This window comes from Anomaloglossus baeobatrachus, chromosome 10 (genome assembly GCF_048569485.1).
Source record: "Anomaloglossus baeobatrachus isolate aAnoBae1 chromosome 10, aAnoBae1.hap1, whole genome shotgun sequence".
NCBI classification, from domain to species: domain Eukaryota; kingdom Metazoa; phylum Chordata; class Amphibia; order Anura; family Aromobatidae; genus Anomaloglossus; species Anomaloglossus baeobatrachus.
The window spans coordinates 183,969,659-183,996,373 of NC_134362.1; the positions used below are offsets into that span (position 1 = coordinate 183,969,659).

The following is a 26,715-nucleotide window of genomic DNA, read 5'->3' on the forward strand; positions in this document are numbered from 1 at the left end:
CTGGGCTGAAAGTATATCCCGGTACACTTCAGAATTCATCCGGCTACTCTTGTCTGCTGTTATGTCATCAATAAACACAAGTGACCCAGTGCCATTGAAAGCCATGCATGCCCATGCTTTCTCCGATTTGGATGTGAAAACTCTCATATTGCAGCTGGGAGTGTGCACTTTCAGCCCATATTATATATAGAATTGTATTTCTGAACATGTTTTTGTAAACAGCTAAAATAACAAAACTTGTGTCACTGTCCAAATATTTCTGGACCTAACTGTATAGTTTCTTTGTTGGTCTAGTGTGGTGTCCCGGACTATCTGGTGCTTGTAGTTCTTGTTGCTTGGTGCACTTGTGGACTTTACCCCTGTTGTTTTGTAGCTTCTTTCTTGCTCTTTTATTCCTCCTGAACCTTTTGTTGTCCTATCCTGTGTGTATTTGCTGTGTGACAGACTTTTGGTTTTCCCCTGTCTGTCTTCATCTGTGTTTAACTTCTCACTCCTGCCCCTTCCTTCCCTGGTGGGAGGGGGTGAATCAGATTAGGTCTGGTCAGGAGCAATGCTAGGAATGAGACTCAGGCATCTCCACCATCAGGAGTATCCCTGAGGATAGGGATCACATAGGGCCCCCTAGCATGAGGGACACTATTTGGGCCCCTTTCCCTCGTTATCCAAAAAATGTAATACCCAAAATATCCAAGGTGGACAATGAACGCTATTTAGGAAATTGATGTATGCCAATATTGTGTATGATGTAGGGTACATGACTGGTATCTTTTTGGCCAGTAAAAGGCTAGTAGCAGCATCACTAGTTGTATAGGGTGCTGATGGAGTCAGGACAATATCTATAGAGATTTAGGGTGGGGAAGGAGTTAATATTAATATGTTTCGTGGTCTAGGACAGTGATGGGGTCAATGCCAATATCTTTAGTTGTTTAGAATAGTGTAGGGGTCAATACCAACAAATGTAATGGTCCAATAGTACAAGGTACAAGACGGATACGAGGTCTACGCCAACATCCCTGGTGGTCAAGAGGCGTTAAAAAGTTAATTCCAACAATGGTCTATGGCAGTGAAGGGATTATTTCCTTGGTGGTTGAAGGTAGTCAACAGCAATCTACTGGGTTCACAATGTAAGCTGAATGTGAGGTGTCCTTCCCTTTTAAGGTTCATTATAGAGATGGGAGTAAGGTATGGAAAGTGCCCATGGGTGACCCTCATCAGCAATAACGGGCGGTGGTGCACGCTTTTACTACTTTTAGAATTCCAGAGAATGCGACTAAGCTGCAATACCAGACGCAGCCTGTGAGCCAGGGTGGCGCCATTTTGGGAAGAAAGTCTCAATGTGTTTTGTAATATCACACAAGTCCAATGTCTTTGCAGTCCCGATCCTCTCCTTTTATTTCTGCACCTTTATCATAGTTAATGTATCTAGTATAATTACAATAGATATATGGAAGATGGAAAAAAATTCATCTTCCATATATTTTCATGGTGGAGAAACGATTTCCATCCAGAGTAATAATCTCCACAGAATAACTTACAATTCATGGCTACATCTATCTTGATATTTTCCAACGGAAACATTTTCTCATATTAATAAATATTGAAAAATGACCTTTCCTCTGTATATCATCATCGCTCGATTGCTGCGCTCTGGAGTCACTTCATGGTGCAACCCCTATTTGCACAGTCACTGGCAGCTGCCGTCCCAGACCTCTCTGCCGACACGTGTCTTATTTCCTTCATTAATATGGAATACAGCACCTACTGGGCAAATAAGAGGAGAGGAATGACATTATAAGCTGGGATGAGATTCCTTTCCGAGTTTTGTTTAAATTCATTAGATAGCAGCTGGAGAAACGATGGTCGGAGAAACGATGGACGGCAAAATCATGGTTCAGAGAAACAATAGTCGGAAAAACGATGGTTCGAAGAAACAATGGTCGGAGAAACGATGGTTCAGAGAAACAATCATCAGAGAAACAATTAGTCGGAGAAAGAATGGTTCAGAGAAACGATGGTCGGAGAAGCAATGGTTTGAAGAAACGATGGTCGGATTAACGATGGTTCGGAGAAACTATGGTCGGGGAAACAATGGTTCAAAGAAACAATGGTCAGAGAAACGATGGTCGGCAAAATGATGGTTCAGAGAAACAATAGTTAGAATCAATAGTCGGAGAAATGATGGTTCAAAGAAACAATGGTCAGAGAAATAATGGTTCAGAGAAAGAAAGAATCATCAGAGAAACAATTATTCGGAGACGCAATGGTTCGGAGAAAAACGATGGTCGGGGAAACAATGGTTCGAAGAAACAATGGTCGGAGAAATGATGGTTCAGAGAAAAACCATCAGAGAAACGATTATTCGGAGAAACAATGGTTCGGAGAAATGATGGTCGGAGAAACAATGGTTTGAAGAAAAATGGTCAGAGAAACGATGGTTCAGAGAAACAATGGTCGGAAAAATGATGGTTCAAAGAAACAATAGTGATAGAAACAATAGTCGGAGAAACAATGGTTCATAGAAACAATGGTCAGAGAAATGATGGTTCAGAGAAAAACCATCAGAGAAACAATTATTTGGAGAAATGATGGTTCGGAGAAACGATGGTCAGAGAAACAATGTTTTGAAGAAACAATGGTCAAATAAATGATAGTCAGAGAAACAATGGTTCAGAGAAACGATGGCCGGAGAAAGAATGGTTAGAAGAAACAATGGTCAGAGAAACGATGGTTGGAGAAATGATGGTCGGCAAAATGATGGTTCAGAGAAACAATTGTCAGAAAATCGATAGTCAACAATGGTCGGAGAATTGATGGTTGAGAGAAAGAATCATCAGGGAAATGATTATTCGGAGAAACAATGGTTCAGAGAAAAATTATGGTCGGAGAAACAATGTTTCGAAGAAGCAATGGTCAGAGACACGATAATCAGAGAAACAATGGTTCAGAGAAACGATGGTTGGAGAAACAATGGTTCAAAGAAACAATGGTCAAAGAAACGATCGTCGGAGAAACGATGGATCGAAGAAACAATGGTTGGAGAAACTATGGTTCAGAAAAACAATCATCAGACAAACGATTATTCTGAGGAAATAATGGTTCGGAGAAACGATGGTCGAAGAAACAATAGTTCAGAGAAACGATGGTCGGAAAAACGATGGTCAGAGAAACAATAGTTCGAAGAAAAGATGGTCGGAGAAATGATGGTTCAGAGAAAAAACATCAGAGAAACGATTATTCGGAGAATCGATGGTTCGGAGAAACGATGGTTCAGAGAATCGATGGTCGGAGAAATGATGGTTCAGAGAAACCATGGTTTGTAGAAACTCTGCTCGGAGAAACAATGGTTCGGAGAAATGATGGTTCGGAGAAACCATGTGTCGAAGAAACAATGGTCGAACAAACAATGGTTCAGAGAAACGATGGTCAAAAAATGATGGTCGGAGAAACGATGGTTCAGATAAACGATGGTTCGGCTGATGAATTAGTTGGCAGCTATCTCACCAGACTGTCACATACACGGGAGCACTTGATCTGTGCACAACGTCATAACATCCCATGCGCAACAAACATGACATCACCAGACCCAGAAAGTGACATAGGCACCCAGGAAATGCTAGGACAAGGATGTTGCCCATCAAAGAGGAGTGGATCAGAGTTTGGAACTGGACGATGCGGAACTTTTTGCTCACCTGTACCCATTAACTAAAGTGGTCTTTTAAGTGTTAAACAGCTGCTCATAAGTACTAGCCACAATACCCAAAAGTGCCAGCCAAATGCCCTCTTATGTGTAACTATTAACCCCATAAGTGGAAGCTGGAATGCCCCATAAGTGCTAAGTGCTCTGGAGCCTTGTGTGTTACCAACTATCTAGAAGATGACTGCCAGTGGGGTGATGGACATCTGCCTGAAGAAACTCGTTGTGATGCTCGAGACTATGTGGCGTAATGTGATGCTAGTCAGTAGGTGGTGCTAGATACTACTTGCATGTAGTGTGAATGGAGAGGTAGTCAGACAAGCCGGGATCAGAAACCAAGAGGACACAACAGGACACAGGGAGCAGGCAGAGAAAAGGTCACGATATAGGCCAAGGGTCAGGATACCAGGAGAGTACGTAAGGGATACAGGGAGTAAGAGGAGACCTGGTCAGGAGAAGGTCTGAGGTCAGAAGCCAGGATGAAACAACAAAGTCAGGGGGGTGGGCAGAGAGAGTCAACTAGAGCCAGGGTCGAGAAGCCAAGATCAGATAACTGTAGACAAACGGGAGCCAGGAGCACTTACGGTGGAACCAGGAAATACGACCTGCGACATTCTGGGCGAGCATGCTCCCTAATGAAGAAAATCAATTACCTGGAATGAGGAGCATCTGGGAAAGCCCCTCTCGCACCAGCGTAGGACCCATAGATGAGAGACAAACAGAAGAGCTGTAACACCTGCCTGGATCCACAGACTCAGACTCAGATGGGCTGTAAAGGGGAGGCTAGAGGGAAGCCACTCACCAAGCAGGACCCCCAGAACCCTGAAACCCTTTAACCCCTCTATAGGGATTTGGAATTACACAGGGAACTTCAGATCACTACCTGTGGAAGGCTGCAGTCCGATGAGAGTAGTAGTCAGGCAGGGTCAAACCAGGAATTGCGGAACAGGGACAGAATCGGCAGGCAATGACGTAGTCAGCAAACATAGCAGAGGTCAAATCCGGATCGGGCAGCGAGGTACATAAACAGCGGGCAGAAGGGTAGTCAGAAAACACGCAGAAGTCAGCACACAGGAAACACAAAACAGAATAGGGCGGACCAGGAGCCAGGAAATCAGAACTATCTCTGGCAGTGGTCATGTGACAGAAGGGGAAATAAGAAGGGTGTGGTGTCTTCCCATTGGATCCCAAGGTAACCCAGCCCAGTGGATGATCGGAGCCTGCGCCCACCGCTGGCATCGACTCCTCTCCCATCACCAGCACCAACCACAGCAGGAACATGACGTCACCTGGCGATCGGAGCAGAAGTCGCTGGAGCAGACTCCGGCGGTGATGTAACAAGAGCATCTCAACCTGCAAAATGCTCTGCGCGACGAAACAGGCAAGTACTGGTTCTGTAGGAGAGCATGGCAGAATATCACAGAGCACAAGATGCTCCGCAAATCATAATTGTGACACCAGTAAGTGTCGTGCACCCCACCTGAAATCCCATGAGCACCCAGAGTCTCCTTAACGAAGGAGTGCGGAACCCGTGTGACCCACAGCCGGCACATTCCTTCATTGGCTTGGTTTGCCCCATGACGTTACGCGCAGCTGGTACCTTGATCTAGCCAGTACAATGGCTCCCACCACGTATAGATAGGCGGCTATAGCCTGAGTCTTGCACACAGTGGAGAAACACATAATTCCAGGTTAATATATCCTGCGAAATTTTGCCCTCTAGCGTGTACTCAATTAAATCCAGATCTCCTCCAGGGGGCAGAGAGCGGAGTGAATGATTACGTTCTCCGTACAGCACCGCAGAACATGTCAGAGATATATATAAAATATAATAAGCGATGTTCCAGCCTCCACGCTCTGCCCTGTTTCTGTTCTCTTTATTAAAAATTCATATTCACTAGTCATTGTGTTCATCCTGGCAGATAAGGAAAGTCTATAACCGCTCATTTATGCATTTTGTGCCCTTTCTATATGAACATTTGCATCGCTGCATCTCCAGCCGCTGTAATTCATAGATTTTACATTATTGCTTGAAAGTCCCTTGACAATTTCGAAGCTTCAAGACAGTAGCTATTTTAAATCAACAAAAGTAACCCAAATTGAGGCTTAGAGGGAAGAAGTGGCAGCCGGGAAGAGAGCGCAACACTTAGTTTTATGTTCCGTCATGTAGTCTTTTATCTTGTGTGTTTATTTTAGTGATGCTGCCAGCAGAATCCATCCCCGGTTCTTGTCCTGTATACATCTAATTACACTGTGTGGCAAATCTGGCGTCGCTCGCACGCAGAATTACACATCGCCTTCAACCTCCGCATTAAGGGCTAAGTTTATACAGAGGTTGCTAAAAGTTTTCTGTAACTCTCATAACTCACATTCAGGGGTGGATTTGTTGGCTATTGAAGTGCTGCTCCCCCCTCCCTGCTCCATATAAAGAGTTCGGAGAAGGGAGGAAGATTGAAAAAAAAAAAAGATCTTGATCATGGCGCCGCCCCTTGGAATCCGCCGCCCTAGGCACTGGTCCTCTGGTGCTTAGTGGTAAATACGGCCCTGAGAGTTGTTAGGAAAATGAAAAAAAAAATGTATCTTGATCGTGGCGCCGCCCCCCAGAACCCGCCGCCCTAGGCACTGGCCCTCAAGTGTCTTGTGGCAAATATGGATCTTAGTATAGATTTGAAGTACCTCCTCCAGTCACACACCCTTTGTCACCGCCCTAATGGTCTAAGGTAGTGGAATAATATGGGATAGGATATGTTCAAAATATAGCAACCCCACTGATAGATTATTTTTTAATTGCTGTTGAAATAATCTTTGTCATCTCAATTGCTGCATATGCCGAGCGCAGTAGCCAATAACAATCTTTGCAAGAGATTTCTTTCTTCTCTTGGTAAATATGGCCCTGAGAGTTGGGAGGAAAATTTAAAAAAATAAATAAATTTTATCTTGATCGTGGCGCCGCCCCCCAGAATCCGCCGCCCTAGGCACTGGCCCTCCGGTGCCTTGTGGCAAATATGGCCCTTAGTATAGATATGAAGTACCTCCTCCGGTCATGCACCCTTTGGCACTGCCCTAATGGTCTAAGGTAGTAGAATAGTATGGGAGAAGCATATGTGCAAAATATAGCAACCCCACTGATAAATATTTTTCAAATGCTGTTGAAATAATCTTTGTCATCTGACTTGCTGCATATGCAGAGCGCAGTAGCCAATAACAATCTCTGCAAGACTGAGGAGAGACATGTATCGCACTGTGTTTTGTCTGTCTTGATGAGGGGGCACGTTGGTAAAGAAATTAGCCAGCCCTTGCCACACAGGCTCCACTCTTTCATCAAGGACACTCCGTGTGCAGACGTTTCTTCGGGCGGAGTGCATGACACCTACATGCTGCTTTGGGCCATTGCTCATCATCCCTGTTGCCAGTCGTCAATGCTATCAGATAATTATACACGCAAAAACAGAGTTCATTTGGCCAACCAATTTTGTTTACTTTTATTCTTCACATCAGTATGATATACATGGCCTTCATTCTGAGGGGTACCTCTTCTTGTTTTGTCCTCAGCTATTTTGGACCTCGTCCTCAATATTCTGGAGTCTGAGCCTTCTTCCCCCTAATACTGCACTTCTTCATCCATTTCTGGGCCCCGTTGGCTTATCTAGCTGGATAACTATCTACGTTCGCCGGGGTGAGCAGTAGGCTCCGGACCTCCAAAGGTTACTTTGGGTTTCCCTGACTGGCCCTAGCATCAAGGCCACATTTACCCTATTTTTGACTGCCTTCCTCTGGATTTCCCTCTCCTAAGGGCGGCTTTGCACACTACGACATCGCAGGTGCGATGTCGGTGGGGTCAAATTGAAAGTGACGCACATCCGGCATCGCAGGCGACATCGTAGTGTGTAAAGCCTAGATGATACGATTTACGAGCGCAAAATCGTCATAATCGTATCATCGCTGCAGCATCGGCGTAATCCATAATTACGCTGACGCGACGGTCCGATGTGGTTCCTCGTTCCTGCGGCAGCACACATCGCTGTGTGTGAAGCCGCAGGAGCGAGGAACATCTCCTACCGGCGTCACCGCGGCTTCCGTAGGATATGCGGAAGGAAGGAGGTGGGCAGGATGTTTACATCCTGCTCATCTCCGCCGCTATTGGTCGCCTGCCGTGTGACGTCGATATGACGCCGCACGACCCGCCCCCTTAGGAAGGAGGCGGGGCGACGGCCAGAGCGACGGTCGCAGGGCGGGTGAGTGCGTGTGAAGCTGACGTAGCGATAATTTTCGCTACGCCAGCTATCACACGATATCGTACCTGCGACAGGGGCGGGGACTATCGCGTGCGACATCGCAGCATCGGCTTGCGATGTCGCAATGTGCAAAGCCCGCCTAACCATACGTCGTGTCATCTGTCACTCCTCCCTTTTACTACTTTTACCCTATCTTAACATTTCTTCTAAAACTGACCTCACCTCTGGCTAACCCGACTGCTAGATGTCAGCATTAGCAACCTGATAAACAGTCCTAACTCTGCTACATCGGGAACTTATTCTTCTCTAAAACATATATATTATTAGGAAAGCACAACATTTTATTTTTACATTTTTTATTGGATTTTAGCAGAAAAAAACTAAAGAGACAATGAGTAATTTTCAATACTGGATTGGTGGAAGGGACTCAGGGAGTGTTAAGGGTCCTCTCTCCTCCTGCATCCTCACCCATTCTCTGTAGACTGAGGGTCCTCGTGGGCAGGTTTCTCTTTCCTCCTGTACCCTCACCTATCCTCTGTAGAATGAGGGTCCTCATGGACAGGGTCCTCTATCCTCCTGTACCCTCACCCATCCTCTGTAGAATGAGGGTCCTCATGGACAGGGTCCTCTATCCTTCCGTACCCTCACCCATCCCCTGTAGACTGAGGATCCTTGTGGGCAGGGTCCTCTCTCCACCTGTAACCTCACCCATTCCCTGTAGACTGAGCATCCTCATGGACAGGGTGCTTTCTCCTCCTGTACCCTCACTCATCCTCTGTAGAATGAGGGTCCTCATGGACAGGGTCCTCTATCCTCCTGTACCCTCACCCATCCCCTGTAGACTGAGGATCCTTGTGGTCAGGGTCCTCTCTCCTCCTGTATCCTCACCCATTCCCTGTAGACTGAGCATCCTCATGGACAGTGTCTTCCCTCCTCCTGTACCCTCACATATCCCCTGTAGACTGAGGGTCATGAACAGGATACTCTATCCTCCTGTACCCTCACCCATGCCCTGTAGATTGAGGATCCTCATGGGTATGGTTCTCTTTCCTCCTGTACCCTCACCCATTCCCTGTAGAGTGAAGGTCCTCAAGGGCAGGGTCCTCTCTCCTCCTGTACACTCACCCATCCCCTGTAGACTGAGGGTCATTGTGGCCAGAGTCCTCTATCCACCTGTAATCTCATCCATGTCCTGTAGACTGAAGGTCCTCATGGGCAGGGTTCTCTATCCGTATCCTCACCCATTCCTTGTAGACCAAGCATCCTCGTAGGCAGGGTCCTCTCTCATCCTGTACCCTCACCCATCCCCTGTAGACTAGGACCTCAAATACTTTCCTTAGAATCATAGAATGGTAGAGTTGGAAGGGACCTCCGGGGTCATCTTCTCCAACCTCCTACTCAAAGCAGGATTCACTAACTCATCCCACACATATGTCTGTCCAGTCTCTGGGGAACTCTGCTAGGAGCTCAGGTTGCTAATTACCAATCACAGCCGTCTCCTTCCTATATAAGATTCTGGACCTTGTTACTCAGTGCCGATTATAGCTTCAGCTTACCTTCAGCGATTCCGCTCTCTGTGGGGATCCAGTTCGTGGTGATCTGTAGTTGCTCTTTGAGTGTTGTGGAATTTGCCCTGTTGTGCGTTTACTTCCTTCTTTTTTTCTTTATTCCTCTGTACATGTATAGTCTCTCATTTGTGTTTGAGTGCAGTGTGTATAAGTTTTCGTTCTCCCTTGTCCGTGTTGTTTCTGTTGGGTTTTGTTATTGTGTAGGGTGGTGGAGAGGGTGAGTTCGATCAGTGCTGGGACAGGAGTTGGGGTCATGCTGGGGGCTCAGACCTGGCTACAATCAACCCTACCTCCGAGATAAGAGACAGCGCAAGGTCTCAAGTCTGAGAGCGAGCCTAGGAGCCCCTGTTTTGTCATTTCATACCCCATGAAAGCCCCCCATCATGTATCCTCTTAGGATCCAGAGAAGAAAGTTGCCAACCTCCTCCTCAGTAAGACTCGTCTCATCCTTGTACTACGTGGACCCCTTTTATTAATGCCTATGATAGCCCATAATGCCAACTCTGCAGTCAATGTTACCTTGAGTCTGTATTATAACTAGAACTTATACATATTTCCAGAATATTACGCATGACCCAAAAGACCACGGCATCACTCTACAGTCTACATTAAACTATGCATCTATTTGCCCATTAATTTATCTTTGTCTTCCAATGTCACCCTCAATTAATTACTGTCACATACAAAACTTTTAATTAATTTTTAAATGACTGATGTGACTAATGTCGAAAAGTTCTCCTAAGTCTACAGCGTGGGTAAAGCCGACCATCCCTCCGCACTGGAGAAATCTCACATTCACTCTGTGTCGTGGACCCGAGCGCTGGTGATTGCACTGATTTGTGATAACGAGGTATTATCTATAAGGTTTTAATTAATTAAGTTCCCTGTGAACATATTTGCGGAATGGACGATACAATCTCATTTTACAAGACAATATAACAAAGTCAATCAACAAAGGAGAAGACTTATTATCTTTCCTGCCTCCATATCAGGGATGTCTGCTAATGGGCGTACAAAGGCGATTGTGTATAAGAACAATTACAACAAGACCCCTGAAAAAAAGACCTGATATGAGCTGGTAACTGAGCATACCTATGTTACAGCAGGATTTATATACCAAAGGTCCGTTTACATGAGTGTCAAGGGGGTACCCTGCTCAGGGGAGCCCTCAGGTGAGTCTCGGACCCAAAGATCACAATGCCTTCATATGCACAGGTCTGCAGATGTTTTCCTTTAGTGCTGTAGGGTTTTAGGACTTACCTACTTGGCTGTCCTTTGTAGCCTTGATCTCAGGTGAAGATCCTTGTGACCTCTCTCCGCTATAAAAGGTCACATATATCACCATCTGATGCCGGTTATAGAATATTTAATTCTAAGCTGTCCACTTTCGAAGGAGTCAGTCTCCGGAAGAAGCTGAGGAGTCGTGACAATTGCAGCTGTTGTGTTTAAGTGCATTGGAGAACTTGGAATGTTTTCCTTATGGTGTCTACTTCTCCCCTGTCTGTCTCCCTTCCCTTGTGTTGTATTATTGTAGTGGTAAGACTAGTGATCTCACTGGCCTTCTCACTAGCCAGGGTGAGCTCGGGGCAAGCAAAGGCCTAGGCACGTGATCAGGCCAAGGACTCGTATAGGGACAATAGGGAGTGAAGGGAACAGCCTCAGTTGAGTGCAGGAGGTAACCCTGCTCCCCTCTCCCTAGTACCAGGGGCCACGGTTGTATCATTCCCCAGTGTACCCTGGGTTTTGTAGCACTTGCCGAGGGGTTCCCTTGTACCTCATGGAACTCCAATAGTCACTGCATGACACTGGTGCACTAAATATCCAGCGAGCATCTACTTATTTGCCGGTAGGTGCTTATTTAACAGCCTGATTGCAGAGGCAGACTGCACTGTGCATGAACAATCTGCAAAAGATGGTTGCATGCACATAAGCTGCTATTGTTCTCGGCAGCATTGTTTAGACAATGTGCTGCTGAGAATGCTGATTTTTTTTCTCGCAATCCTTCACTGTGGGCAAAACACTATTAAGACAACACATGGTGAGGGAACCATACATTGGTAGGACATTTATTGGTTCACCAACAGGCAAAACATATTGAACATTCCCAGCAAGAACACAAGATGGTACAAGCGACAGAGTCTCGCTCTTTCTCTGGTCCGCCTGGGATTACAATCTTCATGACTTCAAGGTTTCCAGGGCCAACTATCCCAGTCCAGCAGCACTCTGCTTTTGGTGGGCACCCGCTGAGAAAAGATAGTGGCAAGCTTAGGAAGCTGATGAAGCCCAGCAAGATATGTTGCCACGCGACAGAGTTTGTCCCAACCTGGGTTCTCTGAACAAATTTGTGGGCTCAGTGTTGAGCACTGAAGCAGTTCTGTTATCCTCCAGCTGGAACTGTAGCTCCTAAGCTTAAATCCTGTAGAATACCCAAAGTGAAGCAGTTCTGTTATCCTTTAGCTGGAACTGTAGCTCCTAAGCTGAAATCCTGTAGAATATCTGAAGTGAAGCAGTTCTCCCAGCTTGAACCAAAGCTCCTCAGCTTGAGCAGTGAAGCAGTTCTGTTATCTTCCATCTGGAACCATGGATCCTAAGCTGAAATCCTGTAGAATATTAAAAGTGAAGCAATTCTGTTATCCTTCAGCTGGAACAATAGCTCCTCAGATGAAATCCTGTAGAATATCTGAAGTGAAACAGTTCTGTGATCCCTCAGTTTGAGCAGTGAAGCAGTTCTGTTATCCTCCAGCTAGAACAGTAGCTCCTACGCTTGAAACCTGTAGAATATCCAAAAATAAGCAGTTTTGTTATCTTTCTTCCTGAACTGTAGCTCCTAAGCTTAAATCCTGTAGAATATCCAAAGTGAAAGTTTTATGATCTCCCAGCTGGAAACAAAGCTCCTCAGCTGAAGCCATGTAGAATAATTCTCTAGTGACTAAAGCAAGCCCCTTTTATACCCCTCAATTCTCTTACAGTATTTCTGGAGAGGCCCGCTCTCTCATTGGTCACTAGTTCAATCCGATTGCATAATTTTCCTATGAATTATGTTGTTACAAGGGCTGAGGCAGTTTACATTTAGGGCTCCAATCAGTCTGGCAAGAAACAATGACTAACTTCTCTTCATTTAACAAACAAAGAACCCATATATCTAGGGCTCTGATCAGTCTGTCAAGAAACAATAACTACTCTTGATTTAACAAACAAAGGACCCATACGTCTGGCCTAATTAAGAACAGTTCACTCCCGACACAAGTGGCCAAACACTGAGTCGTCACACACTCACTTTTTTTGCCCACCATGATGAAAGTAACCAGAATGAGACACACTTCACCCACCTGAGTTGGCCTTGTTATTTGGGCACTATCAAAGTGTTTTTGGCCAATTTCAGGCATACAACACTTTGAAAAGTCACAAAAAACTTTTGGGCAGTCCAGTACCTCTCCGGAGTTAAGAGGTCAGGATTTTTACAAGTCCTCGGACAGGACCTCTATTTCATTTTTTTTCAATACCTGTGTGCTCAGAAATGGTAGCCATGCTTAGTATTACCTGCGACTGACAGCAAATCGACGCTATGTAATTAATATGAAAGTTGTCCTAACGAGGCATCTCATCTGACCATCTCCATTCGGAGCTTCTTCGGCTGCTGCAGCTTCTTGAACACGAGATAAAATTTCATAATGCAGCACAATATTCCTTTTCCGAGAACCGAGCCCTGGAGAATATCCTTCCAATACTTTCCCCTTACTCGACCTTTCAGAAACCTGTGCACAAATCTGTTTCCCGAAAACACGTTCGTACGCCTCCATATATAAATATTCAGATTTTATTTATGGTCTAAACATGTGGCCTTCTCCAGATAAATTACCAATCACCACTAAGTGTATTTAGTAGAGAAAAAAATGTACGGGAGAAAAAAAAAAACGAATTTCTACCAAATGTCTATGAGCGATTCCTCGTGAAATATCCAGAGGGGCTGGCAAATATCATGGATGTAGCTCAGCAGAGGGCTAAAGCGTGCAAAGCGCAAAGATAAGCTGAAAGCTTATCAAACTTCTCAAATAAAAAATGGCATGTGAGAATAATGAGTGCCGGAGACGCGCACGTCCTGTAGCATCCAGATTAGCTTGCAGAATATATTTAAATCTTGCCAGTCGCCTTTGAAATATGGAGACACCTCATTTACCCTGGGACTGGGGGAAATAAAACTTGGTGTTCTTAAGCTTATTCCTTTTGTCATAAGTTAGAGTTTTGCTAACATGGAATATAATGTAAAACTTAGCTGATTACATGGGATTGTGATATGGACCTAATTAAAAACTATTTATGGGTCTCGGCTGCCATAACTATATAGCTATCTCCAAAGGTGTCCTGCACTCTCCTGCTGTGGCCTCCCACGTGTGCTGCTGCCTCCTTCCCCTCCCAGGCTCTGTACATGCCGCACAGGGTTCCCAGGAGTGCACCTAAGACGCGCTCGCGAACACCGGCCCTCCTCTTAAAGGATTGAGAGGCACAGTGTATTTAAGGCACCCTCCCATTAGGGGAGGTGCTTGCACAACACCTCTACAGTACTTAGTCAGTCAGTCTCCAGTCTGCTACCTAGCCAGTTATCAGGTCCTGTGTTAATGCCCTGTTATCCCTGTATCCGACTCCAATAACTGCCTTTCCATACCTGTCTATTCCCCCTGTGCCCACCATACCTGTCTATACCCACCTGTCCAGCCTGCCTCAGTCACCCCGCTTGTATCTGTCCATATCTGAATCCTGGGGGTCAGCTGCTACAGTCCCGGTCGCTGCCCTGGGAATGGTACTTGGCGTCAGCCTCGTGGTGGGTACCTAGTTAAGCCCCTCCCTCTAAGGGGTAAGCTCAGGTCCCATCTGTGATCCAGTGGCTCCATTAATTCCGCTCGCTGCCTCTACACCAGCTGTGAGCATTTCAGTGGCCATATACATGAAGCCACCGTCCGATTTGTCCAACAATTTGGGAAAAGTCAGATGACCATGTAATGAGTGTGAAATATTTTGCCAACATTCATGATCGAGCATGCTGCTATGTATCCTATAGCTATTCACTCCCAACCAAATTGAGCATGCATGGCACTTTTTGGTGAAGTAGCCGTCAGTTGAAAGAGCGTTCAGCTAAAATGTACTGCATGCATCTGACAAGCTACAGAAAAGTTGGCAATTGCTAGGGGGACCTCCCCAATCACCAGACTGAATGGTCCTTTGGTGTGGTGGTCCTCCGAGCAATGCAATTCTTATGTAAATAATAGCTTGGTTGTCTAGAACAGAGTTCCCCGAGGCCCACCACCAGTGCATGTGTCCTTCCTGGCCCTGCTCCTGACCAGCCCTGATCTTGTACCCCCTCCCCCAGGGGAGTTGGGACAGGACTGTGATTTAAGTAAAAAAAAAATAGACAAACAGGGGAAACCCAAACTCTGTCACAGAGCACGCTCACACAAAGAGATAAAAGGCAATAAGACAGTGGAAACAAGAAGAAGACTGGTAACTACAAGCACAAAGTAACGCTTTCTCCAGCAAGTCTGGGACAACACAAACCACAGACCAACACAGCATAAACTATAGTTGGCATAGGTAGAAGATTTCCTCCAGCCTAAAAATGAGAGGAGCAGAAGTGATTGGCTTCCTTACCACATGTGATCAAAGAAGCCTAACGAGCAAGTTAGGAGAGGTTAACTCTTACTAGCCTGTCTATGAATGAGAAGACCTGAGTGGATCAGAAAAACCAGAGCAACCATTGGACAGAGTGTCAGACTCAGCAATGTGAACAGCGCCTGACGCCTCCATGACAGTCAGTGAATGACAGGTTTGCACTTTCCTTGTAGAGGATTTCCACTCATGGGGACCTCCATTACACTTCATTCAGAACCCGTATATAGGGCTGTAGACTAGCCTGCTGATATTTACAGTAGATCTTCAATTATACATGGTGTTCCCCGTCCTCAAACACATTTTCCCTACAATATTTGATTGCTATTTTGCCATTTTGAGATCTTGCCGCCGCGTCCCTCTTAATTATTTCCAAGGCATCTTGTTTCAACCTTACGGAATGGCTTTTGATTTCGGCAGGAATGTCACAGTCTGTTTGTGAAATTCTCCACAGCCTGATATGTATTATTCATGTAATTTATCTTTACAGAATGACACGTACTAGCAGAGTGATGACATGTAAGCGGGGGTGGGAGTTCCTCCTTCTGCTAAAAGAACGAAGATTTCAATGTAAAGATCTTAGTTTCAAGTCAACAAACAGATATTCTGTTTCCACGGGAGAAAGAAAAAAACATTTAAGAGTAATTTTAGAAAATTCTCATCTCACTGAAGCTATGGGGAGTAGGGATGAGCGATCCCGAACTGTAAAGTTCATGATCCATGCACAGACTTCTCAGACAACTCCATGCACCGGATCGGGATCGGCCACTTGGATAATGATAGAAAGAAAAAGAAAGAAAATAAGGAATAAAACACTGCGGGCCCGCTCATTAGCTCCTATGCATATTCAATGTTTCCTCCGCCCACCAGCAGTCCCGGCGCCTGAGATTGGTTGCAGGCAGACCGCGCCCCAACCCTCTGTGATTGATTGGAATAACACACACTCTCTGCATCCCTATAGTGGTGTAAAAATCAATAAAATTTAAAAATTTGCGTAGGGCTTCCCCATATTGACAAAGCATACAGCTACAGGCTGCAGCCCCAAACCGTGCGCTTATCTTGGCTGTGTATCAAAATACGATGACCCCCATGCGGCTTTTTTTTAAATTATTTAAATAAACATTTTAAAAAAAAAAGGATGTGAGATCCCCCCAATTTTGATACCCAGCCAAGATAAAGCCAACAGCTGTGGGCTGGTATTCTCAGCTAGGGGAGGCCCATGGTTATTTTGGCCCCCTCAGACTAAAAATAGCAGCGCATAGCAAACTATGTAATCAATCCCCCTTTCATTATAAAATGTACTGGTCTCTTAATAAGGAATAGTGGGACCTTTTGAACCCCCACTTTGTCAAGGAGCAGGTACATATAGAATCCAAACAGTAAAGGGATAGTCGGAATCAAGTCAAATTAATTCAAGGCTCTGTCAGTAGTTGCGTTCCCTTCATTGTGATTATTATTGGTGGTCTAAACCTTTGCGCTTCACCAACGTGACTTGTGTCTACAGCATATCATGAGATCATTTGGGGCAGGGCTTCCTCCTTATATACTTGTCTCATTATATAGGACCCCCATTCTACATGACGTATGATATATCCCTGCTCAGACCTACTCCATGTGATGGCTGCTTCTGTCTCTAGGTGCCACCATATTCACCCACTCTGGTGATGTTATGGCTAATATAACAGGTTCTGTACTGTTAGGTATACTAATGTTCCTGGGACCTATGGTGTTTCCAAGTTAGGCAGGATTGGTGCATGTCTTGTCCACCAGCTCAGTAGGAGTAATCAACTCCCTGCTGTAGGCAATGATGTAGCACCACACCCTAGTTAAACTTCTCTAATATTGATGGATTTTTCCAGTTATTGTTTGTTTCATCCCTTGGTGCTACTTCTATATTCAGTTCCTGATTCTGAACCAACTGGTGACCCGGATGATGTGTTGTTCTATAATCCCTCCTGATTCTGACCTGGACCTGTTTGACTCCGCTCTTGACTATCCCTTGGCTTTTTCGTCTAGTTTTGGTTTTGTGGTTTCTGTACCTTTTTGTCCATTCTGATATTGGCCCGACTTTTTTGACCATTCTTGCCTTTGGCTCACTCCTCCGGCCAGCAGCTACTCTGTGGAAGCAACCAAGGTAGCTCCAATGTCATTCCAGAAGCCTATAAAGGGTAAAGGCTGGAGGTTCCTGTACATGGAGTTGCTTGAGCCAAGTCTCTTCAAGGTTGCCTTTTTGGTCTGATAGCTTCTGATAGACTTTACAACTTAGGAACGAGATGTCTACAAAGTTGTTATTCAGACCTTGCTTCACCTAAGATACTTGCCTTTTCCAATAATCTTCATTTTATTAAAGAATATACATTGGGAATCTTTAAACATACTTAACAACATTAGAGCTGGCAGCAAAAGAACATCAAGTTCCTCTACATGTCACAGGTTTGTCACGGGTGGCAGACAGTCATGTGGTTTCGGGCTATAGAAGGTCACAGCATTTGGCTGCACAGAATGCTCCCTGACTTTCCATTGTTCCTGGAGTCAGTATTCATTGGTATAGGTAGCTTTCCTGCTGGATTCATTTCTCTTCCTTTTGGACCCAGCAGGAGCTTGCCTTCCACCTAGCTTTCGATCATCAGTATTCTCTTGGTACTTAAATACTCCTTCCTTTGGACTGGTGCTGGTGATATCTTCAGTTCATTCAAGCCCTGATTGCAAGCAGGTGGTTTGTACTCATCTGTGGTATTGTTGCTGAAAACTTTTCTAAACTTCTACCTGAGTCATCTGTAGATAAGTAGTTCATGTTTTTCCCCCTGTGTGTCCCCCTTGTGTCTTCTATAGTTGTTTAGTGGGGTTGACGAAGAACTCATCCCATCCGTTCCCTATATAGAGCCCAGCACTAGGGATACCTAGGGTCAGGTATCCAGCTTGGCGATAGGTGCAGAACCTATCTAGGGTGGTGAGGGACCCCAGGGACCAGCACTAGGGATACCTAGGGTCAGGTATCCAGCTTGGCGATAGGTGCAGAACCTATATAGGGTGGTGTGGGACCCCAGGGACCAGCACTAGGGATACCTAGGGTCAGGTATCCAGCTTGGCGATAGGTGCAGAACCTATATAGGGTGGTGTGGGACCCCAGGGACCAGCACTAGGGATACCTAGGGTCAGGTATCCTGCTCGGCGCATAGGTGCAGAACCTATCTAGGGTGGTGAGGGACCCCAGGGACCAGCAGTAGGTTCGGTCAGGGGTCACCATCTTCCCTCTACCTAGACACAGGGTTTCCCTTCACTTTCACCATTGGCTTGGTACTTTCCCATGACTAGCGTGACACTACCAACCCCACTCTAGTATATCCCAGACCTATCCAGAAAGGCCATTGACCTGTTAAAAAGTGATGACATTTGGGTGGAGTTTACATGATCTCTGGTCTGTGATGGTCTAGAATTTGCCAGGATTCCATCTGGAAAATCTGGAAAGTCCAGGAGAATTCAAATTTATTGATTATCGATAGGAAATTACCTGTTCATGGCATCAACTATCATAAACTTGCCTAGTTAAGACTTTGACAATGGTCAGTGTAGAATGCTCCTCCTTCCGCCCTGCATTGTGATTTCTTCAGATGCCACTGAGCATATTTTGTACGCTCAGTCCTTTTTTATTTAAAGCGATATTACCATCCTCCACCTGTGACCGGAGGTAACCTGACCTCAGAGGACTTCAGGTGACCTAATTAAACTCAGTGAACTCATCTGCATCTCCTGTCAGCAAACCCTGTTTTGTTTTTTTGCCAAGAGATGCAGATTTGGTGCTGAAAGTTTTACACCATATTCCTGCACCCATTCTACACCTCCTGGCAAGAAAATCGCATCACTACTGTATCATACCTCATGCAATTTTGATGCGTTTTTTTTGCTAGGAGGTGTAGATTGGGTGCAGGAATATGGTGTAAAAATTTCAGCACCAAATTTGCATCTCTTGGCCTAAAAATCCAAAACAAAACTATTTTTTTTTCTGCCAGAAGGTGCAAATTTGGTGCTAAAATCTGGTGCAGAGCAGACATTTCAGCATCAAATTTGCACCTAATGGCATAACACTGCACCAAAATGACGTCAAAACCTTTTTTTTTGCATTTTTGGGTGGTTATTTGCAGCCACAGCATGAGGTTCCAATAGTCCTTCACCTGTGACCACAGGTAAACTGACCTCAGAGGACCTCAGGTGACCTCATTAAACTCAGGTTCATAGACCTGCATCTCCTGGCAGAAAACCATGTTTTTTTTGCCTAGAGATGCAAATTTGCTAATGAAATGTTTACACCATATTCATGCACCCAAGCTACACCTCCTGGCAAAAAATGTATCAAAACTGCATGCAGTATAATGCGGAAGTGATGCGTTTTTTTTGCCAGGCGGAGTAGATTGGGTGCAGGAATATGGTGTAAAAATTTCAGCACCAAATCTGCATCTCTTGGCAAAAAAGCCCCGGTTTTCTGCCAGGAGATGCAGCTCTGTGAACCTGAGTTTACTGAGCTCACCTGAGGTCCCCAGAGGTCAGTTTACTTTTGGTCAAAGGTGGAGGACTATGGGAACCTCCTGCTGTGACCACAAATAACCTGAGTAATGTCACCTCTAATGTTTTTGGCAGGATATCCACAAGACATTCCATTAATCTCATGGTAATTTTAAGAACTCCAAAAGAATTGAATGCAGAAAGGCCCCCTAAATTTAAGGGGCGCAGTTCTCGAAAAAGATGCAAATCCTAGAGGTAGAACCTCCATCTATCATATATAGAAAGCATATTCTGCAAAAGTGAAATTTTTTTTTTGCGGTTGAGATAAAATGGCTATCTTCTTAAAAATATAAAGAAAATAGAATAAAAAATTGAATAAAATAAATATGATAAATAAATATAATAAAAATAGAATAAAATATATGCAGTCATAAAAGAAAAAGTGATAAAAAAAGAAAAATGTCAACACCTATTTTTGCCGCATTTTTACACTATTTTACTATATTTTAATTAGTACCACACGGTAAATGTATTACCATATAACACTGATGGAACATGCACATAAAAATAAATAATTAAAGCCCCTCTGTCGCGGAGGAGATAGGTGCCCTTTAATGAGATTACCAGTTTACATTTCAAATTATTGATGCTCAGATAAAGTCTTTAATAATTTAAAGGATCCCGCGTGGAGCGTTATTTATCTACGGAGACATAGGGCATCTCCTCCTCTGTAGAAGCCATCTGTCGTAATGACCTCTTAAAATAAACCAGGCTGCGCGTGGAACATTCAAAGCAACGACAACGGCCCTTTTGGGATTTCTTATCCAATTTTCTAAGGGTTTCTATTGTTATGAAAACCTATTATCAGGCAATTAAATGACTCCGAGCCTATAACAAACTGCAAGCGTTTTCTTGTGTCATTATCAGGGGGGTGCGGATGATAAAGAACGCCGATGACACCCAGGTCTGCAATTATAAGGCGGTGGCGGGATAAAAAGTTGCCTTCTGTACCTCGGGACTTGACTTCCATCTATCTCATCCCCCCTTCTCCTTCTTGATTGACAGCTCTGAGAAGGGAGGTGGGATGAGTACTGCACCCTAAGTGAGATGTAGTACCCTGTGGCGACTGAAGCCTCAGGGGTGCCACAGATACTCAACTTAACTGCTCGGTGTAGCAAGTGCCTGGGCTTGGTTTGAACAGTCTTAAAAGCCTTTGTCTATTTTTCCCTTTTGGGCAAAGAACTTACAGTCAGGTAGTTGCTAACTACTGTGTTTCCCCAAAAATAAGACCTACCCCAAAGATAAACCCTAGCATGATTTTAAAGGGTTTTTGGAGCACACTTGAAATATAAGCTCTACTCTAAAAATAAGGCCTAGTTACTGTCAGAGCCAGCATTAGGGGGAGTCAAACTGCACAACTTATCAGGACCCCCCTTCTGTTAGGGACCCCAGCATCTGTATTCCGAGGCTTAGATTGTTTAAGGACCTTTGGTGACTTTACAGTCATGTGACCATAATGTCTTATTTTCGGAGAAACACAGTACCTGCCTGTTCTGCTAGGCACCTATATCTGCCGCCTGTTGCACTGGCGTCTATGCAGAGACGCCGACTTACTCACAGCCCTGGTTGGGTCGCATCCTCCCCTGCACTCCCCCGGCCATCCAGATGTGCTGCTGCCTCCTTCCCCTCCCGGGCCCTATACATGCCACACATGATTCCCGGGAGTGCACCTAAGACGCGCACTTGCACACCGGCCCTCCTCTTTAAGGGCAGGGACGCTATTTCCAGGAAATGCCTCTCAGGCTATGGAACTGTGTATTTAAGGCACCCTCCCATTAGGTGAGGTGCCTGCGAAACCCGCCTAATTAGCCAGTCAGTCTCCAGTCTGCTACCTAGCTAGGTGTCAGGTCTTAAACTTCTGTCCTGTTATCCCTGTGTCCGTTTCCAGTACCTGTGTATTCCTACTGTGCCCACCTTTCCTGTCCGTACCCACCTGTTCACCCTGCCTCAGTCACCCCACCTGTGTCCGACTATAGCAGAGTCCATCACTTGTTCAGGGGGTTAGCTGCCACAGTCCCGGTCACTGCTCTGGGAATGGTACCTGGCGTCCACCTCACAGTGGGTGCTTAGTTAAGCCCTTCCAACCAAAGGGTAAGCCTTGGTCCACCCTGTGGTTCAGTGCATCCAATAACCCCGATCGCTGCCCCTACATTGGCTGTGAGCATTACACCGCCTCAGAGTGGTCACGGACCTGTCTTGCTGGCGATCCTGCCGCTTCATTTGAAGATCCATCAACAGAGCAGCTCTTCCTCTTCCGGTCTGCTCTGTCGAGGGGACGTCACTGTCAACATCATGCTGATTGACAGCCGGCTTCGTGCAGTTAGGCAGCGGTGATCTGGCTGTCAATCAATCAAGGCCCCGTCAATAGAACAGAGCCACTCTGTTGATTTTACGTCACCGGATGCTGGAGAAACTCCGGCAGGAGTCGACGGTGACCTCTCTGTGCCGGCACCAGGCAGAACAGGCAACAGCTAAACCTGCCTGGTGCCGGCTAAGAAGAAAAAGTTATGCTGAAAGTCACCGGCTCAGCATATGAGAAAACTTTTGGTTTCGACATATATTGGGTGTCAGAAGCTTCCATGGCACATAAGCCTAACGTGTGCAAAAATGAGATGTAAACTACGCGACACCTGACACATCCAATTCTCCACAATCGCTCGTAGACTTGATACCGCCGCTCTTATAGACCTGTCATCTGTCTTGACTACTGAGAACATCACGGGCACAGTAGCATTTTTTGCAATTCCTTGATGATGGGTAAATTCTCGAGAAGCGAGCGCTGAGAGTCATTTACCGAGTTCTGCAAATATTGCTAAACAGATTTTAGATCGTATTTTAATGAGTTTCTAAGGGAGGAGACAGAAAAAATGCTAAAGGGGTCCTCTGAGTGAGGGACTTTGACAATGCAAAATAGACTTTCTATAACTTTACCCTTTACGGGATTAGTAATAAGGATGGAATAGCATTTGCTTCTTTTATGGACATTTTAGAATACGGCCATGGACTCATTGTCACACTAGGTACGGGAAAGTACCAAGCAAAGGGCAAAAGGGAAGGGGTCCACTGCATCTAGGGAAGGGGAAGATGGTGACCCCTGACCAAACCTACCGCTGGTCCCTGGGGTCCTTCACCACCCTAGATAGGTTCTGCACCCATGCGCCGAGCTGCATACCTGACCCTAGGTATCCTAGGTATCCCTAGTGCTGGTCCTTGAGATCCCTCACCACCCTAGATAGGTTCTGGACCTGTGCACCGAGCTGGATACCTGACTCTAGATATCCTTAGTGCTGGTTCCTGGGGTCCCTCAACACCCTAGATAAGTCCGCACCTATATGCCGAGCTGGATACTTGACCCTAGTTGTCTCTACTGCTGGTTCCTGGGGTCCCTCACCACCCTAGATAGGTTCTGCACCTATGCGCCGAGCTGGATACCTGTCCTTAAGTATCCCTACTGCTGGTCCCTGGGGTCCCTCACCACCCTAGATAGGTTCTGCACCTATGCGCCGAGCTGCATACCTGACTCTAGGTATCCTAGGTATCCCTAGTGCTGGTCCTTGAGATCCCTCACCACCCGAGATAGGTTCTGGACCTGTGCACCGAGCTGGATACCTGACTCTAGATATCCCTAGTGCTGGTTCCTGGGGTCCCTCAACACCCTAGATAAGTCCGCACCTATACGCCGAGCTGGATACTTGACCCTTGGTGTCATTACTGCTGGTTCCTGGGGTCCCTCACCACCCTAGATAAGTTCTACACCTATTCGCTGAGCCAGATACCTGACCCTAGGTGTCTCTACCGCTAGTCCCTGGTGTCCCTCATCACCCTGGATAGGTTCTGCACCTATGTGCCGAGTTGGATACCTGACCCTAGGTATCTCTAGTGTTGGGCCCTAAATAGGGAACGGATGGGATGAGCGCTTCGTCAACCCCACTAAACACTATAGAAGACACAAGGGGGACACATGTGGGAAAATGCATGAACTACTTATCCACAGATGACTCAGGTAGAAGTTCAGCAAGCTTCAGCAAAGATACCACTGAGGAGTACAAGCAATCTGCTTGCAACCAAGGCTTGAATGAACTGAAAATATCACCAGCAACAGTCCAAGGAAGGAAGGGGTATATAAGCACAGAGATACCCCTTTCTTCCTTGGACTGTTGCTGGTGATGATCAGCAACTGGGTGTAATGAACCTGGTCTATATTGGACGCTATGGTTTGTCAAGGGTTAACTTCTCCCTGCCTCATTTTGGTTTCCAGGATACTATATCCTGGTGCTGCACCTCCGGTTCAGTGCCAGTGATAGTTTATGCTCTGCAGTATGTGTTACCGTCTCTGCTGAATTACCTGATCTGTCCTGCCTCCCAGCTACCTTGTTCTGACCCATACTCTTTTTGTTCGTCCATCTGTCCCAGTCCTTGACTACCTGCTCCTGTCTACTGTGTACCCATCCCTGTCTGTCTTATCCCGGTCCCAACCTGTTTGTCCTTCTGCCTTGTTTGTACTTGGACTTCCCGACATATTCATGCCAAATCAGTTGGCATAAAGATTTCTGTCTAACAGCGCACCAGGTGGTCGGAAATGGTATTACAGATAGAATTTACAACATATGGGCACCTTTACCTTAAACATAAAAGGCCTGAATTCATTGCACTTGTTCTTTTTGTGTTTTTCACCAGTTTTTAATTGTATTATTATTATTATTATTATTATTATTATATTATTTATTTTTTTATTATTATTTTTTTTTTATTGCTAAAGCACTATTGATTCCAGGGTGCTGATTTTTTGCCAAATTTTAATTTTTATTTGCACCTTTTTGCTAAGGTCTATTTAACATGTATTTATAGTTACATGTTATTTTAAATTCTCTGTTGTTGGCGGAGTTTAGAGTTTCCGGATTTTAGAAGGTTAATTAAAATGATGTTTTTTGTTTTTTTTTAAAAAAAAAGTGGCAAAATTTGGCACAAATGGACTCCAGTCCCCCCCTGGAGTGATATGAACGTCAGAAGTTTTAGCTCAGTTTTTAAGACATTTTACCAAATTTGAGACTAATTGCGCCAACAGATTGCAAAAGAGGTCAAAGAAAGCCCAAAACACTTTTTTTTTTACTCTGTGCAAATTTCGTAAGCCGCGTACACCATTTTTAAAAATTTGGTGAAAAAAAGGTAGGAACATTCCTCTCTTATAAGTTCTATCTGCAGTACCACCCCTGACCACACGGTGCGCTGTTGGAAAAATATGGCAACGAAAAGCACATAGCTCAGAAACAAGAGTTGTATTGAAGGGAATCTGTCACCAGGTTTGCTACCCCATCTGAGAGCAGAATGATATAGTGACAGAGACCCTGATTCCAGTGATGTATCACTTGTAAGTTTACATGCTATCATTTTGATAACATGCCTCTTTTATCTGCTGACGATCTACTAGTTCCCTGAAGGCTGAGCTCTGTGTAACCCCGCCCACACCACTGATTGGCAATTTTTTGTGTACACTGTGCATTGGCAGTTTTCTGCCAATCAGTGATTTGAATGGGGTTATACATAGCTCATGAATTTGGAGTACTACCTTCCAGGAGGTTAACTACTGCTCTAATGATAATCTCCTGCTGATAAAACAATGATTTTATGAAAGTGACACATCACTTGAATCAGGATCTCTGTCTCTGCATGATACTGTTCTCGGATTTCATATTTGGTATCAAAACTTTGTGACAGATAGTCTTTAGGGCTCCATATAAAATGGAAGCTTATACTGTCACGATGTGACTGTAGTTGTCACCCCAGATACGAGAGGACTTCCGGCAAGCATCACAAAACAGAGGGAACACCAGGGTCCAATACAACAGAAAGCACTGGCGCTAGGGAGAGGGGAGCAGGGTCACCTCCTAACACTCATCTCTGCACTCCCTACTGTCCCTAGACGAGTCCTTCCCTTGTGCGTCAGCACATGCCTAGGCCCTTGCTGGCCATGAGCTCACCCTGACTTGTGAAGGCTAGAGAGAGACACTAGTTTTGCCACTACAGTGAAACAACATGAGGAAGGTGAGACAAATAAGTGGGGAAAGACAAAACAAACAACACTCCACAGCTTCTCAGCTGCAACAGAAGCGACACCACAGCTTCTCCAGAGAATGGCTCTTTCAAAGTGGACAGCATAGGTATGAGCTATAGCCGGCATAGTGAGGTGGGAGAACGGGATATTTACAGCAGAAGGGAATGGCTGAAGCTGAGGTTACAACTCCATGTTGGATCAATGCAGGATAGAAAGGAACCTTAACCCCTCCAGTACCGGATGGAATTAAATATGTTCCAACTCAGGGTAAACAACAATGCACTGTGACCTTCTGATCCCAGATCCCCCCCGAGATTACATAGGCCATGACACACTCATGAGATATACATAGTGACTTCATGACCATGTGCATGAACCTTAAGGCACATTTAAAGGGATTGTCCGGCATGGGCTACCGGCAACATCAGAGTAGACGCACTCTTTTTAACTAGGACAAACGCTTAGACAACTTCCCCCAAAATCCTGGTTGAACTTTTATACCCTATATAGTCCCTATGGGCGCTTCCACCATTTTTGTATGCATCGGTTCCTTGGCTGGGTTCTTCAGCTCCTTCTTTTTATATACTGCGCGTTTGACTTTAATAACTTTTTGGGGCTTCGGAGTAAATGCTTCTTTTTTTTTTAATTTACTGCACATTAAATAGAGCAAAATGTAGAGAAACATCTGTCTATTACGCCCGAGGCAGCGGAAGATAATATGATTCATTAAAGGTCATCATAAAAATCCAGGTCTCGCCCTTCTACCAGATTTTACACCACTTTTATGTAGAGCTTCTTAAATCAATACCCTTGAGTACAGCTCTGGCCCGGAGCTCTTCTCCATCTGCTCCTCGCAACCATGCTATTCCACGTCTGGAGCGGCGGTGGGGAACTACTTTGCATCTTTACACAAAGACTTCAAAGAAAGTAAGTCTGAAAAGTTTG

At 45.2% G+C, this 26,715-nt stretch overlaps 1 protein-coding gene and 1 long non-coding RNA gene across 2 annotated transcripts in view; one reads left to right on the forward strand and one right to left on the reverse strand.

Moving 5' to 3' along the window:
- Nucleotides 1-1,614: 1,614 nt before the first annotated feature.
- The window catches only part of LOC142254683 (uncharacterized), a 183,926-nt gene continuing 158,825 nt past the window's right edge, over nt 1,615-26,715 (reverse strand). Inside the window, exon 3 of the long non-coding RNA XR_012727300.1 lies at nt 1,615-1,758. This is a non-coding gene — a long non-coding RNA (uncharacterized LOC142254683). The remainder of the gene's footprint in view (nt 1,759-26,715) is intronic.
- The window catches only part of CDH5 (cadherin 5), a 149,682-nt gene continuing 149,588 nt past the window's right edge, over nt 26,622-26,715 (forward strand). Inside the window, exon 1 of the mRNA XM_075325874.1 lies at nt 26,622-26,697. The gene's annotated coding sequence lies outside the window, so the exon portion shown is untranslated. The remainder of the gene's footprint in view (nt 26,698-26,715) is intronic.